This window comes from Pelodiscus sinensis, chromosome 16 (genome assembly GCF_052426305.1).
Source record: "Pelodiscus sinensis isolate ZL-2025 chromosome 16, ASM5242630v1, whole genome shotgun sequence".
NCBI classification, from domain to species: Eukaryota; Metazoa; Chordata; order Testudines; family Trionychidae; genus Pelodiscus; species Pelodiscus sinensis.
The window spans coordinates 4,161,149-4,174,120 of NC_143067.1; the positions used below are offsets into that span (position 1 = coordinate 4,161,149).

At 51.9% G+C, this 12,972-nt stretch overlaps 1 protein-coding gene across 3 annotated transcripts in view; it reads right to left on the reverse strand.

Moving 5' to 3' along the window:
• The window catches only part of SGCD (sarcoglycan delta), a 555,052-nt gene that overhangs the window by 533,852 nt on the left and 8,228 nt on the right, over positions 1 to 12,972 (reverse strand). The gene's annotated exons all lie outside the window — the stretch shown is intronic.

The window sequence follows — 12,972 nt, forward strand, 5'->3', positions numbered from 1 at the left end:
GCTAGAAGCCGGGATAGAGACTGGTTTCTAACGATGCTACTGAACTAGTTTTATCGGCAGACAGGAGTCAAACCTAAGAATGAATTCCCATCTTTTTTTTTTTTAAGGGGGTAGCCAGGGGAAGAGACAGGATTCACGTCTGTGGTCAGAATGAGTATTTATTGAAGGCTATAGGGAAGGATTGCCTTTTGCTGAACAATCCTTGCCAAGAAAACAACTTTGAGTCCTCACTCCCAGACACTTGGGGGGGGGGGGGGTTATACTGCACCGTTGCTCAAAATAGGATATGCAAGTTGCACATCTTATTTCGCTCTGTTTCGAAACCACTTATTTTGTGCTTAGGGCCAAATTTCAAAATAACCTGCTATTCCGGACCCTTACTCCTTGTGGAACAAGGTTTACAGGGACATCAGAATAGCATACCCGTTACATTTCAAAATAGCAGGCTTGCTGTAAAGATGAGGGGATAGCTATTTTGGGATACTCCAGTATCCCGAAAAAGCGTTGCAGTTTAGACGCAGCCTTGCAGAGAGCCCACTGTTTGTGCTGAGGTGCGACTGCATTGTACCAAGCTGGCAAGCGTCTCCTCCAGGGGAACCGCCAAAGGGTGTTAGCTCCCTCCCCATCAGTCTTTGCAATGGGTCTCCTCCACCCCAAAAGGACACTTGCATTTCTTTATAAAGTGTTACACTATTAGTCCACAACCGTTGATCAAAGAACAGCGACCATCGTGCCCCCTGCCCATCTAAAAATAAGCACCACGCTCTGCCTTCACCTCATGGATTTCTAGCCATCTTTTAACAGCTAAAAGAGAGCTCTAAGTATTTCCCACAAGCCATCCCCCCACTTTCTTTCACAATCACCATGGAAGCATCCTCATGCTGCCTGTCACTCAGGCCTGGAAGCAGCATGGTCCTCTCCCTAGCTCTGCATGTGAGGATCTTATCCACGACCGTGCACTTTCTGTCTGAATAGCATGCCCAAGATATGACCTCTCCTACTCGGACACAGCGTTAAAACTCTTGTTCAGACTCTCATCATCTCCGGCCTCCACTACTGAAGCATCTTTGTCCATGACCTTGATCCATTCATAGAACCATAGAAACGTAGGACAAGAAGTGATCTTGATAGGCCATCTACTCCCCAGTGTTGAGGCAGAACTAAGGATTATCTAGACCCATGGTCACCAACCCGTCCATCATGATCGACTGGTCAATTTTGGGGGCACGACCAATCGATCGCAAGGCGTTCCAGCGCGCGCACACCCCATTTCCCCCTCCGTGCTGGCGCTACCTCCTGGGGAAACAGAGGTTGCGCTGGCTTCCTGTGGCATCGGGAGAGAAGTCCCACGGCTGCGTACCAAATCCAGCGTCTCAGGAAGCATGTGGGTTGCTTCTCCCCTATCGCAAACAGCCGGCGCGCTTCCTGAAAAGCCGGGTCTGGTGCACAGCTGAGGACTTCCTTCCCCCTGCTGCCTGCCTTCCTGCACCAGCAGCGGGAGGGAGGGGAAGTCCCATGCTGCGGAAACCCACCCCCTGCCCATGCAAGAAGGCAGGCAGCAGGGGGAAGGAAGTCCCTGGCTACGCACAAGACCCGGCTTTTCAGGAGGCACACCAGCTGTTTGGAGGAGGGGAGAAGCAGCACATGCTGTGGGAGCCCCAGGTACCGGACGAGCTGTTCCTGTCCCTGCCCTCTGGCCAGACCCCTGTCCCCCCACAGCACCCTGCCTCCTCCCCCTGCCTAGAGCCCCACGAGTACTCTGCCCCAGCCCCCACCAGCACTCTGCCTCGTGACCAGACCCCCAACAGCATCTTAACCCTTGGCCAGTTTCCCACTTGCCCTGGCACCCACCAACACCCTTTCCCTCTGCCCCGGCCCCCACCAGCACTCTGCCTCGTGGCCAGACCCCCATCCAGCACCCTGCCCTTGCCCACTGGCCAAACACCCACCAGCCTCCAACCCCTGCCCCTGCCCAGATACCCACCAGCACCTTGTCCTCTGGCCGGACACCCACCAGCACCCTGCTCCTGCCCCCGCCCTCCTGGCCAGACACCTACCCCCAGCTTGCTCCTGTACCCTATTTTCCATCCAGATTTCCGCCCCCGCAATCTCTATCCCGCTCACTGGCAGCCCTGTCCCACACACTGGATCCCTCATTTTTGGTCCCACCCCAGAGTGCAGAGGGGCCCACAAATGCCACTAACCCTGGAACTCCAGAAGAGTTAATTTGGCCTGAGGCCTTGAAGCTCAGTGCTACTTACCCTCCCCCCGCATAGGGCTGGAGTGCCAGGGGAGGGAGGTGTCTCAGTTGGGGCCACATCAGTGAGGCCACATCAGTGGGGCAGTCGCATAATCAAGTGCTTTGTCCAATCTTCCCTAATTAAAAACAACAACAACTAAGGGACTCTTCAAAACACACAGGGCCAGATCGTCACCTGATGTGAACTGGCCTATCACTGAGGTGGATGGAACGACAGTGGTTTTTCCCAGCTAAGGATTTGATCCCTAGTACAATAGCACAGGCGGCTCATTTTTGTATCTCAAATCATTCACCCCATCTCCCCACAGAGAGTTAAAAAATCCCCTACAGAACAACAAAGCAACGTCCTCACGTCATCTTGTCCTCATGCTGCTGCCCGCCTCCATCCTCACCCGCTCACTGTGGCCAGCCTCAGCGCTGGCCCTGGGCCGCTCCAGCCTTGCCTCCCGCTTCACACCCTGGGGGGCTGTGCCACTGGAGAGGAGTGGCTGGGGCTGGGTCCCCTCTGCCATCCGGGCCCAACCTCCCCCAGGCCACACTGGGTGCCCTCCACCATCCGAGCCTACCCCCAGCCCCTCCAAACTGCCCCCACATCCCCTCCACCATCCGAGCCTGGCCCCCTCCCCTGGGCCGCACCAGGTCCCATCCACCATCCGAGCCTGGCCCCCTCCCCTGGGCCGCACCAGGTCCCCTCCACCATCAGAGTCTGACCCCCTCCCCTGGGCCACACCGAGTCCCATCCACCATCCGCGTCTGGCCCCCTCCCATGGGCCATACCAGGTCCCATCCACCATCAGAGTCTGACCCCCTCCCATGGGCCACACCAGGTCCCCTCCACCATCAGAGTCTGACCCCCTCACACACTCTTTCTGCAGAGACCCTGCACCCCCAGCCCGCTTCTGCCCCCTCCCCCTGGCCATACACCCTGCTCCCTCCCCCTGGTCAGACACCTACCCCCAGAGAGAAGGGGGCCAGCGACTGTAGCGAGCGGGGGTGCAGCCCCTTAGTAATCTTTAAAAATAAAAGGATGGTTTATTCCATGCATGTGTAGTGAAGCTTCAGTCACTGGCGGCAGGATCCTGCAGGAATCGCCCAGTCAGCACTCTCCTCGCTAACGGGGAAGACGTGCGTAAGTACCCCCCTCAGGAGTGGGCTGTCTTTTTGTTTCAGCTCTCGGCACTGCTCCCCTCTCCCTGCCCCCCGACCCGCCTGCAGGTTGAGGTGGTGCCTTGTGATCCGGACGTGAAATAAAGATGACAGCCTCCGAGATTAGTTTTGCAAACACACACCGTTCACCCTGAGACAGTGGCCTTTGGGTTCCCTTCTCCCTCCTGCTCATCTGGACCTTGCTGCGGGTGCAATTGGGTACCCAGTTGGTATTCTGTCTTCTGAGCAGCCCATCCGCCCTCCGCAGAGGGACACAAGCATTACGAGGCGTAATGCAGCTGCCACACAGCAGGAGGGCATAGAGGTGCCCCGCTCGGACCACCACGAGGGAGCCCTGCTACCCGGGTTCTAAGGCCTTCTCTACCCGGCAATTTTCCTCTTGTTCCAGCCACCAGCCGCCAACCACCCGGGTGGCTGCCCTAGTGCAACCAGCAATGTAGGGGTAGGTCCTAGAGGGGATAGGACATTCGCCTGGGGAGCAGAGGATGGTGGGCTCAAGTCCCACCCGGCCTCCGCCCACCCTGGGAGCAGCTAGACAACCAACACTGGCTGCTCCAAAGATGGAGCTGGCTCCCACATTAGGAATGCAAGGTAAGGGACCCGCTGCAGGTAGGGAGGTGGGGTGTACATGGTAGAATGACTACCCCAGCTGCTGGTCAATACGGGCTGTAATCAAGGGAAATTGCCAGCATACACTGGGCCACAGCAGAACGTTAGCACTCAATCAAAAAACAAACCTACTGTCATAGTTCCAAAGGCAGAACCACAACGCACTGTGTGGATGTGTCCTCCATACATGGACTGCAAAACAGCCCAGCCTCTAGTTTATTCCAGACTGTCAACACCGAGCTAAGAACTCATCCCTGCACAGCGCCCAGTTCCCCTTTCCAGTGTGTGTGGAAACATTTCCATCAGCCGATTGGACACTCCCCCATCGCATGCAGGGCGCCACCAACGGGAACACCATGCACAAGAGATGCCCCTTTCAACACAGTCGCATCGTTAGCGGCACTGACACGGCGGATTGTTAAAGCTCAGCTGATGATCCGTGCCATTGTGCTTTGAGGTTGCATCAAAGAGAAGCACGCAGGCATCAAAGTGTACAAAATTTCGATGCACTTCCACGGTCTGCAAACCTCCTTGAAACACCACCACAGAGCCCGGAGGAGGTGTGTCGGAAAAGGCAGCGGCACGCTCAGTGATACAGAAGCAGGCTTTTTCATCTGCTCATCAAATATTCCAAAAAGCCACCACAGGACTCTGCTTTACAAAATGCGCTGGAATGACTGAGCTCCGTGAGAACTTGCCCTGACAGATCTTGCCATCACTGGCAAATCTCTTTTGAGATGCATTAAATCTATGAATGGGTGACATGTGACCGTGTTCTGCTCTCTAGGCGAGAGTAACTGTAGGAGCAAAAAAACCGTGGGCATGATTAAAGTGGGTCACTGAGACTCAACAACTGTGGAGGGATTCATGTTTACGGATTCAAGCAGGATTTTCCAGAGCGGAGGACACAACAAAAGGGCATTATTTGGTAAGGATGAAGTGAAGGCCCCAACCTTAACTCCGGGGATGGAATTATTTTAATGCCCCATAAGATTGGTGGGCAACTTCTGGCAAGCTTTTTGCATGTGTGTAAGAACTTTAATTGTTGTATCAGTTTTCTCTACAATGCTTTTGCCTTAAGAATAAAGGTGCTTTCTTAAAAAGAGCCATGTGCTAACTTGTAACTGCTGGCAATATACTGTTTGTAGCCCTTGGTGAGGAAGTGACAGTGTTTGCTTTAAACAGATGGGCTTGCAGGAAATAACAGTGTAAAACACAGAGCTGTGTAGCCTTAAGACCCCTGCATCCAAAAGGAGTGGGGTAAAGGTCCAAATTCAGAAACAGGAGCAACAGGGACTCACTGGGAACCTCTGTACAGGACCACAGAAGGGAGGATTCAAATGCAGTAACTCCAAAACTGTGATGCATGCAACATGAGAGTCACAAACATACACATGCACAAATGACACCTGCAATGCTCACGCAGGATTTGATGACTAGGGGGGATACGTCACTGAGATCTTCACAGGCTCTCTTATTATTCAGGGATCAACTATTTTGCTCTCAGGTCTGGCATCAGTGCTTAGGGGAAAATAACGGCCCTCAGTGCTTTAAATTCACTGAAACACAGGATCCTCACTTTTCTAATCATTGGGACAAATCGTTGGTTTCCAGCAGGGTGGATTTGATTTAAGTCAAACTGGTTTAAATCACTAGTCAGGGAGACATAGTTTCATCAGGGTTTTCCACACAAAAAGCATTCCAGAGAGAGAATGGATTGATAGATGAAGGTTACACTCAGAAAGACCTCAAGACTCCCTCAACGTGCGGCCCAAACAGTTTTACTTTTGTTTCTACCGCCTGTCCTTTCCTTCTCATGCTGCTGTCCAGACTTCTTCACCTTGCTCGGCTCTATCCTGCCACCAACAGTCTTCCATTGATTGAACTTCCTGAAACGTTGCACTTTTGGCGAGAGGTAAAGGATCGACTCTGGAGACACAAATTTGCAGAGGGACAATAGGACTGAGGTCTGGTATTTCTCACCTCTCTGTAGGATTGATTTATTTAAAAACACGTTTGCTGCTAACACGCATGATGTCTCTGAAGACACAAATCCACAGTCTGACAAATGCAAAACTAAGTGTCTCTGCTGGCATCTTCTAAACCAGGGCTACTCAACAGGCGGCCCGCAGCCCGGTTTGGGTTTACACGGGGCTGAACACACGGCCCGTGGCTGGGATCTTTTGAACGTGGCCTCCACTGGGAACGCACTCCGAAGGCGAGGCGTCTCCCAGACGGGGCGAGCACTGAAAGATACAAGCGGACAGACTGGCTGGCTAGACGGGTACAGGGTGTCGGCGTTTCTAGCCCCTAGGGAGGAGGTGCCGGGAGCACTAGGGCATCGTGAAAACTGCTGGCTGCTTAGCCGTATGGGCAGAGCCTGAGAGGTGCTGACTGGCTCACACTGGCCACCTATGAGTCCGGCGCCGCAGCTTCAGGCTTAATCTTCGTATTTGTGCCCGTCTGTGAGAAAAGCGATTTGCATATATTTGCATGTCTATGCAACCACCCTTCAGTTGCGGCCCTCGGCCTATGCTGTGAGTATCATTGTGGCCCCCGGGGCTTCCAAAGTCGAGTTCTAGACTGAGCACTGAGTCCCATTGGGTAGATAGAAAGATTAACATAAATCTACACAGAAGGCCCCGGAACCCCATAAGATTGGGTCCCTAATCAGTGAACTATTGGAACTCATTTACAAAACTTTTCTTAAACGTGACATGACTACATTGTCTCATAGGATAGAATTTAAAAACCCTATTCCATGATGAGATATCTTTGAGCTCCTATGTAGCCTAATTAAAGCTATCTTTGGAGAGTTTTTTCCCCTCAAAAAGCTTTGTCAAAAAAAATCCAATTTAAATTAAAAAAATCTATTTAAAAAAAATCACTGATTTTTATCCAGCTAGCGCTCCCGAAACTCAATGAAATCATGTCAGAAACCAAAAGAGAAAACCAGAACCACGTGATTTTGAGCCTTGCTCCAGGGATCTGAATTCTTTCAGCTGATTACTGCAGAGGCTGGGGGGGGTTCCCTACTAAGGTTACCTACCTTATGCTCTTTCAGAGCCAGAAACAATGGGCCAAATTATTTGGGGATGTAAATTGGTGCAGCTCCATTGCATAGAGTTGCACCAGTTCAGACAAGGCAAAAACTTTAGCCCAAATACTATTTAGAAGCTGAGATACCCACTACAGGCAGTCCCCGGGTTACATGGATCCGACTTACATCAGATCCCTACTTACAAACGGAGTGAGGCAACCCCGCACTAGCTGCTTCCCCCCAGCAGACCACGGAGACGCGAAGCTAGCGCCCCCCCCCCCCCCCAGCAGACCAGGGAGACGTGGAGCGGCTTTTCTCAGCAGACACCTCAGCTTGAGAATAAAGGACTGAGGGAAGTGAGGTGTGGGAGAATAAAACTGAGCTCTGGAGAAATGTTTGGCTAGAGTTTCCCCTACAATATGTACCAGTTCCGACTTACATACAAATTCAACTTAAGAACAAACCTACAGTCCCTATCTTGTACGTAACCCGGGGACTGCCTGTAGTTCCTAAAACATCAAGGCTACGTCTACACTGGCCCCTTTTCCGGAAGGGGCATGTAAATTTCACCAGTCGTCGTAGGGAAATCCGCGGGGGATTTAAATATCCCCCGCGGCATTTAAATAAAAATGTCCGCCGCTTTTTTCCGGCTTTTAAAAAAGCCGGAAAAGAGCGTCTACACTGGCCCCGATCCTCCGGAAAAAGTGCCCTTTTCCGGAGGGTCTTATTCCTACTTCAAAGGGCACTTTTTCCGGAGGATCGGGGCCAGTGTAGACGCTCTTTTCCGGCTTTTTTAAAAGCCGGAAAAACGCGGCGGACATTTTTATTTAAATGCCGCGGGGGATATTTAAATCCCCCGCGGATTTCCCTACGACGACTGGTGAAATTTACATGCCCCTTCCGGAAAAGGGGCCAGTGTAGATGTAGCCCAAGCCATTATTGGTGCCTGGGATTGAGCATCATGATGTTTAGCATTAGTCCCAAATTGAGCAAATTGCAAACTTTCGATCAGGCCAATTTAAATCCAATTTAAAGTGTCATACTGTTCAAACGTATAGTCCTGTCTAAAAATTGTGAAAGATGTCAAACTTAAAACGCTGCTGGAATCAGTGACCAGAAGACAGGTCATTAGCGGTGTATAGTTTTGAAAAGCTGCAGGGTTGAATGCCAAATGTTGATGTGTGTTTTATTTTGTATACAAAAATTCAACCGCTTTCAGTTACCTTGTACATCAAAGTTCGTCAAACAATGCCAAAGGAACAGGATGTCAGAGCCTTCTAGCGAAGCATCGAGATACCTTGTCAATTTTGGTTTAGACAATCAGCCATTACACATTTCTTAATGCTTAAATTGAGCCTACTTGGACTTGTTGATCTTCCAGGCCAGAAATGAAACAAATGCACCTCCTTGGACAGCCAAAAATGCAGATGGTGGTGATAATACACAAGCTTTTAAGCAAAGACAGTTCCCATTTTAATTATATCTCCTAGATCTAAAGAAATCACATGAAGGAGCCTGGATTTCCCACACATGAAATACAATACTCCACATCCTGGGGAAATTCTGTATCCCTGTGCGGGCACAGAATTCATGTCCCAATGCAGATTTCTTTGCTTCCCCCGCAGAAAATGACAAGGAAAAGAAAGCCGCTGGGGGGAGTTCTGGGGATGCCCCTTTGGCATTATTTGGGGGAACACTGCTCCCCAAAAGAGGCAAGGCGGGGGGGACACGGGGCACATAGCACTGCCACCCCCATTTCTGTGAATGCAGAGCTGCCCAGCTGAAAGCTGCTATCACTCAACTCGCTGACTCTGCAGCTGGACACTGCCTCCTGGGTCCTAGTGCCGGTCATGCATCTCTTCTGCCTCTTGAGAGCCATCCTGTTTTCTGTGAGCGTCTATGGTGGGGCAGGGTGGTGCGGTGGAAAGATGCAGTGGGATAGGGCAGGGAGCGGGAGGGAGGAGGGGAACTAGGGAGAGGAGACGGTGGAGCAGTGGGAGCCAGGCATGCAGCATCCGCTTGACAGCAACGGTTGGGGCTCCCCCATTAAGTAGATCCATTGAGGCCCCCCCATAATCAGCCCCATCTCAACAAGCCCCTCCACTCAGAGCCTCACCCCACCAAGCCCCCAACCAGCTGCACCCAGACTCTCATGCCTAGCTCCCTACACCTAGTCCCCTATGCTGAGTCCCAACCTCCTTCACCTGGACCCCTCCTGCACCCGAAACTCTCCAGCAAGCCCCTGGGCACCCAAATCCCCCACTGGACCACTCACACACAGACTGCCCTACCCCAAACCTGGATCCTTCCAGCACCCTGGGCCCCTCCACACTTGGAGCCTGTGGGGCAGAGCCTGCCCGCTCAACCGTACCTGGTGCGCCTGGCACAAAGGGGCAGTGCCGTGGGGAGGTTTTGGGGGCATGCCCGGCCCCTGCACCGTATCAGGGTTGGGTGCGGGGCTGGGGGAGGAGATGCCGAGTGCTCTCCTACCTCCATGAAACCAACAGCCCTCCCGCTGCCATGCTGGGGCCTCCACATTTATTCAGTGACGTGAACCATTTGCTGACTTTTAAAATAGCGTCCCCAAAATGTTCATGCCTTTGGCACAGAATTCCTCCAGGAGAAATAAAAGGCAGAAGTAGATGGCATGGACAGTCATCTTCCCCTAGCAAAAGCTCAGTGCCAGATATGTGCCTCAGATTTTATCAATGCACATTGATCCCTACGATACTTCTTCCACCGTCATCAAAACACTTCAACGAAACATCAATATCTTCTCCATTTAGCCCAGCATTGCGTTACCATTTCCCAGGAAAGCAGGGTTAAAATCACTGTCAACGCAGCAAAAGGACGAATTATTATTTCAAAGGCAGCCCAACATGCCCAACAACAAAACAACATTGTGAAGCAGACGACAAGCTTCCGGCGAAGGATGTGCTATGTTAATTCTTAAGGGCAATTCAACTAGTTCTTATTTTGTTCTCATCAGGTTGCGCGGCGGCACAGAGAAACTTTGGCGCTGCACCAGCGCACAAGAAAGAGAGGACGAGCGCCAATCAGAGGCTATAGATGCAGAAAGGCATCTCCGTAGACAAAACCTTCCTCTTTCGGAGGGGAAGACGCAACCATCTGCACCCTGGCACACAATGTGCTCTTTATCTTTCTCCATCAAGCAACTTTTAATGCCCCCCCCCCATAACTTGTCTTACAAAGGATCCGGGCATGTGAACTGTATCCACGCACATCCTGATCACTAGTGCACGACCCGTTTCTTATACGGATAGCAAACATCTTAGCACTGGAAACACCTGAAGTGAGACACTGAAAGCTTGTCTTGGATTTGTCTCTTGCTCTGAGCTGATGTAGAAAATCTCTTCCCCTCGACATCACAAAGTGGAGTGCCCCTCCTGCCGCCCTGTAACAGAACAGACTCACTAATTCCTCCCCTGGAACCTCACAAAAGGCTGGGAGACCATCTTCTGGTCTGGTGAAACACCTTGTGCAATTTGTGCATAGTGCTCTTTTCCACTGCCATTACGGACTACATAGCCTCACTGTACACTAACACAGAGCCCTCGGCTCCTAAGGCAAGGAAGGGAAAGAGAGCTAGCTAGCTTGCATGGTGACTTGCTTGCTTGCTCACTCTCATAGGACTTTGAGAAAGTCCGTCCCCCTCTCACTCCTTTGTACCATCTGGGCTAATGAGTTAATTAGCCTTAACCCTCACTAGCCCCACCCAAGCTATCTACTGGGCCCTGCATCTGGATTTGTAGTGCTGTGGGCCTAGCTCCTCTTTGAGCCTTTGACAAATTTCCCAAATTATCAACAACGGACATTGTTTTTAACACCGAGTTTGCGTTGGCAAAAACAAGAAAGTTGTCATGGTAACATTCCTCCCTCCCCCCCCCCCGCAAAAAAAAACATTTTTTGTTTACATTTTGCAGATAACTGAGAAATGAATAACAGTTGCAAATGGAATACATTACATCCTATAAAACCCATGATTCTTAAGCTCAAACAGTAAACATTGCTGGAAGTTATAAATAAAAGTATCAATAAAGTCCAACTCCTCTTTGTATTGCACTGCGAGAATTTTTAAGAACTTCAGTCCAAGTCCATTTTCCAACGGCGCACAGAATATTGTAACACCTGTGTCTGTTCTCATCAAAGAGTTTAGAAATAAAGCTGTTGTTATAATGCGTCTGACAGATGATTCTCCTTCACTACATCAAATCTCCACTGCACTGAACCAAAATGACACCTCTTATCTATCGCGAGTCAATATCATTTTGCCTTTACTAGGCCTCAAAATGAAGCTTTTTCTGAGCAAGGCAGCTAGAAATACGGGACCAGATAAAGCAGAGTAGCTCCACTGGAGTTATACCAGTTTTCCCTAGCTGAATCTATAGTCCATCATGTCAATAATGGGGAAGGAAAGATGAGGGTCCTTTAGAGAACGTGCTCACATATCCTACGCTACACAGAGGCGCGGATTTCTATGCTTACCTGTATGGTACCACAGCCGAGCCAAACGTATCTCTAGTCCAACCCACTATTGGTGGCTGACCTATGCTGCCCAAATATTGCTCAGAACTGCTTGTTTTTCTTTTCACTGAGACATCACCTAAGTGTTGATTTAAGAGTTCATTTATTAACCTTGCCCAATACTAAGCAATTCATTTTGATGTCATTTGGCCAACTCAAGCTGAACCCTTCCGCCACATCCCCCAGGAAACTGAGATGCCTTTTTGTAAATGGGTCTGTTTTCAACCGCTAACCTCGGAGAAGACCCCTGGCTCATGGGAGTTGGGGGCTTCGTAGTCACAATTATAGTATTTTAGCTTCTTTTCCCCCCCCCCACTTTTTAGATCTTGCATTTATAAATGAAATTAAAATAAAGCCACTTCAATGGTCATTCTTACTGCTACAAATTCAAGAGCATCTGCTAGAATAGCTGTCCTACTTGCAGAAAAGTCGCCAGAAAAGTATTCAAGTGCAGCAAATGCAACCAGCAAACTCCAGACGTTCACGATCACGAGACAAAGTCCATCGCCCTCCCTAGACCTCCGGGATACATTTTAGTGACGGGGGGGGGGGGGGGGGAAGACACGTTACATTTCGGAGACTCCGAATCTGCTGTTTCCTAGGGATCCATCTCCGTGGTGTCTGGGAAGCTGGGGAGAACAGCCACCCTCGCAGAAACAATCACCGCGATTCAACAGGGGGTTTGCCCTCTCCCATTTCGCCAGCAGGACGAGGAGAGCTGCCCAGCACCCCTCCACGAGAGAGGAAAGCCCCTCGCTCCTCGCCCGTTCAAGCCGCTGCAGAGAAGCGGTGGCGAGTGTCAGCCAAGAACCCTCCCCCCCGAGGGAAGCGGAGTGAGCTCCGTTCCTTGCCCAAGCCCCACCTGTGGGTCGCTGCCCGCTGGAAGCATCGCCGGATCCTCCCCCGCGCGGCAGTGGCTGGCCCAAGCCGGGTGGCCCTTTCCCTGCGCCCAGGGCCAAGAGTTTCCCCGCTGGCAGGGACTCCCCAGCCGACTCGTGGAGACACTTTTACTATTCAGCCGGCGCGACCTGCCTCCGACCAGCTCCCCTCCGCAGGCTGCTTCTGCCCCGGCCGTCCCCGCTCCCCGCGACCCCAGCGGGCTCCCGGCTCGCAGCGACCCCCGGCTCCCGGCCAAGCGCGCCGGCGGGGCTGCGTTCACCCGGCAGGGGCGAGGCACGCGGAGCCGTCGGAGCCAGGCGCTGTCCGCGGAGGTGCCCGCTGGGGGAGCCCCGGGGTGCGAGCCCCGCCAGCCCCCCGCGCTGCAGCGGCGAACCCCGCTTCCCTCTCCCGGCCCCGGCTGCAGCCGCCCCCCCCGCCCCCGGCAGGCGCCCCGCACCCCGGCTGCACCCGC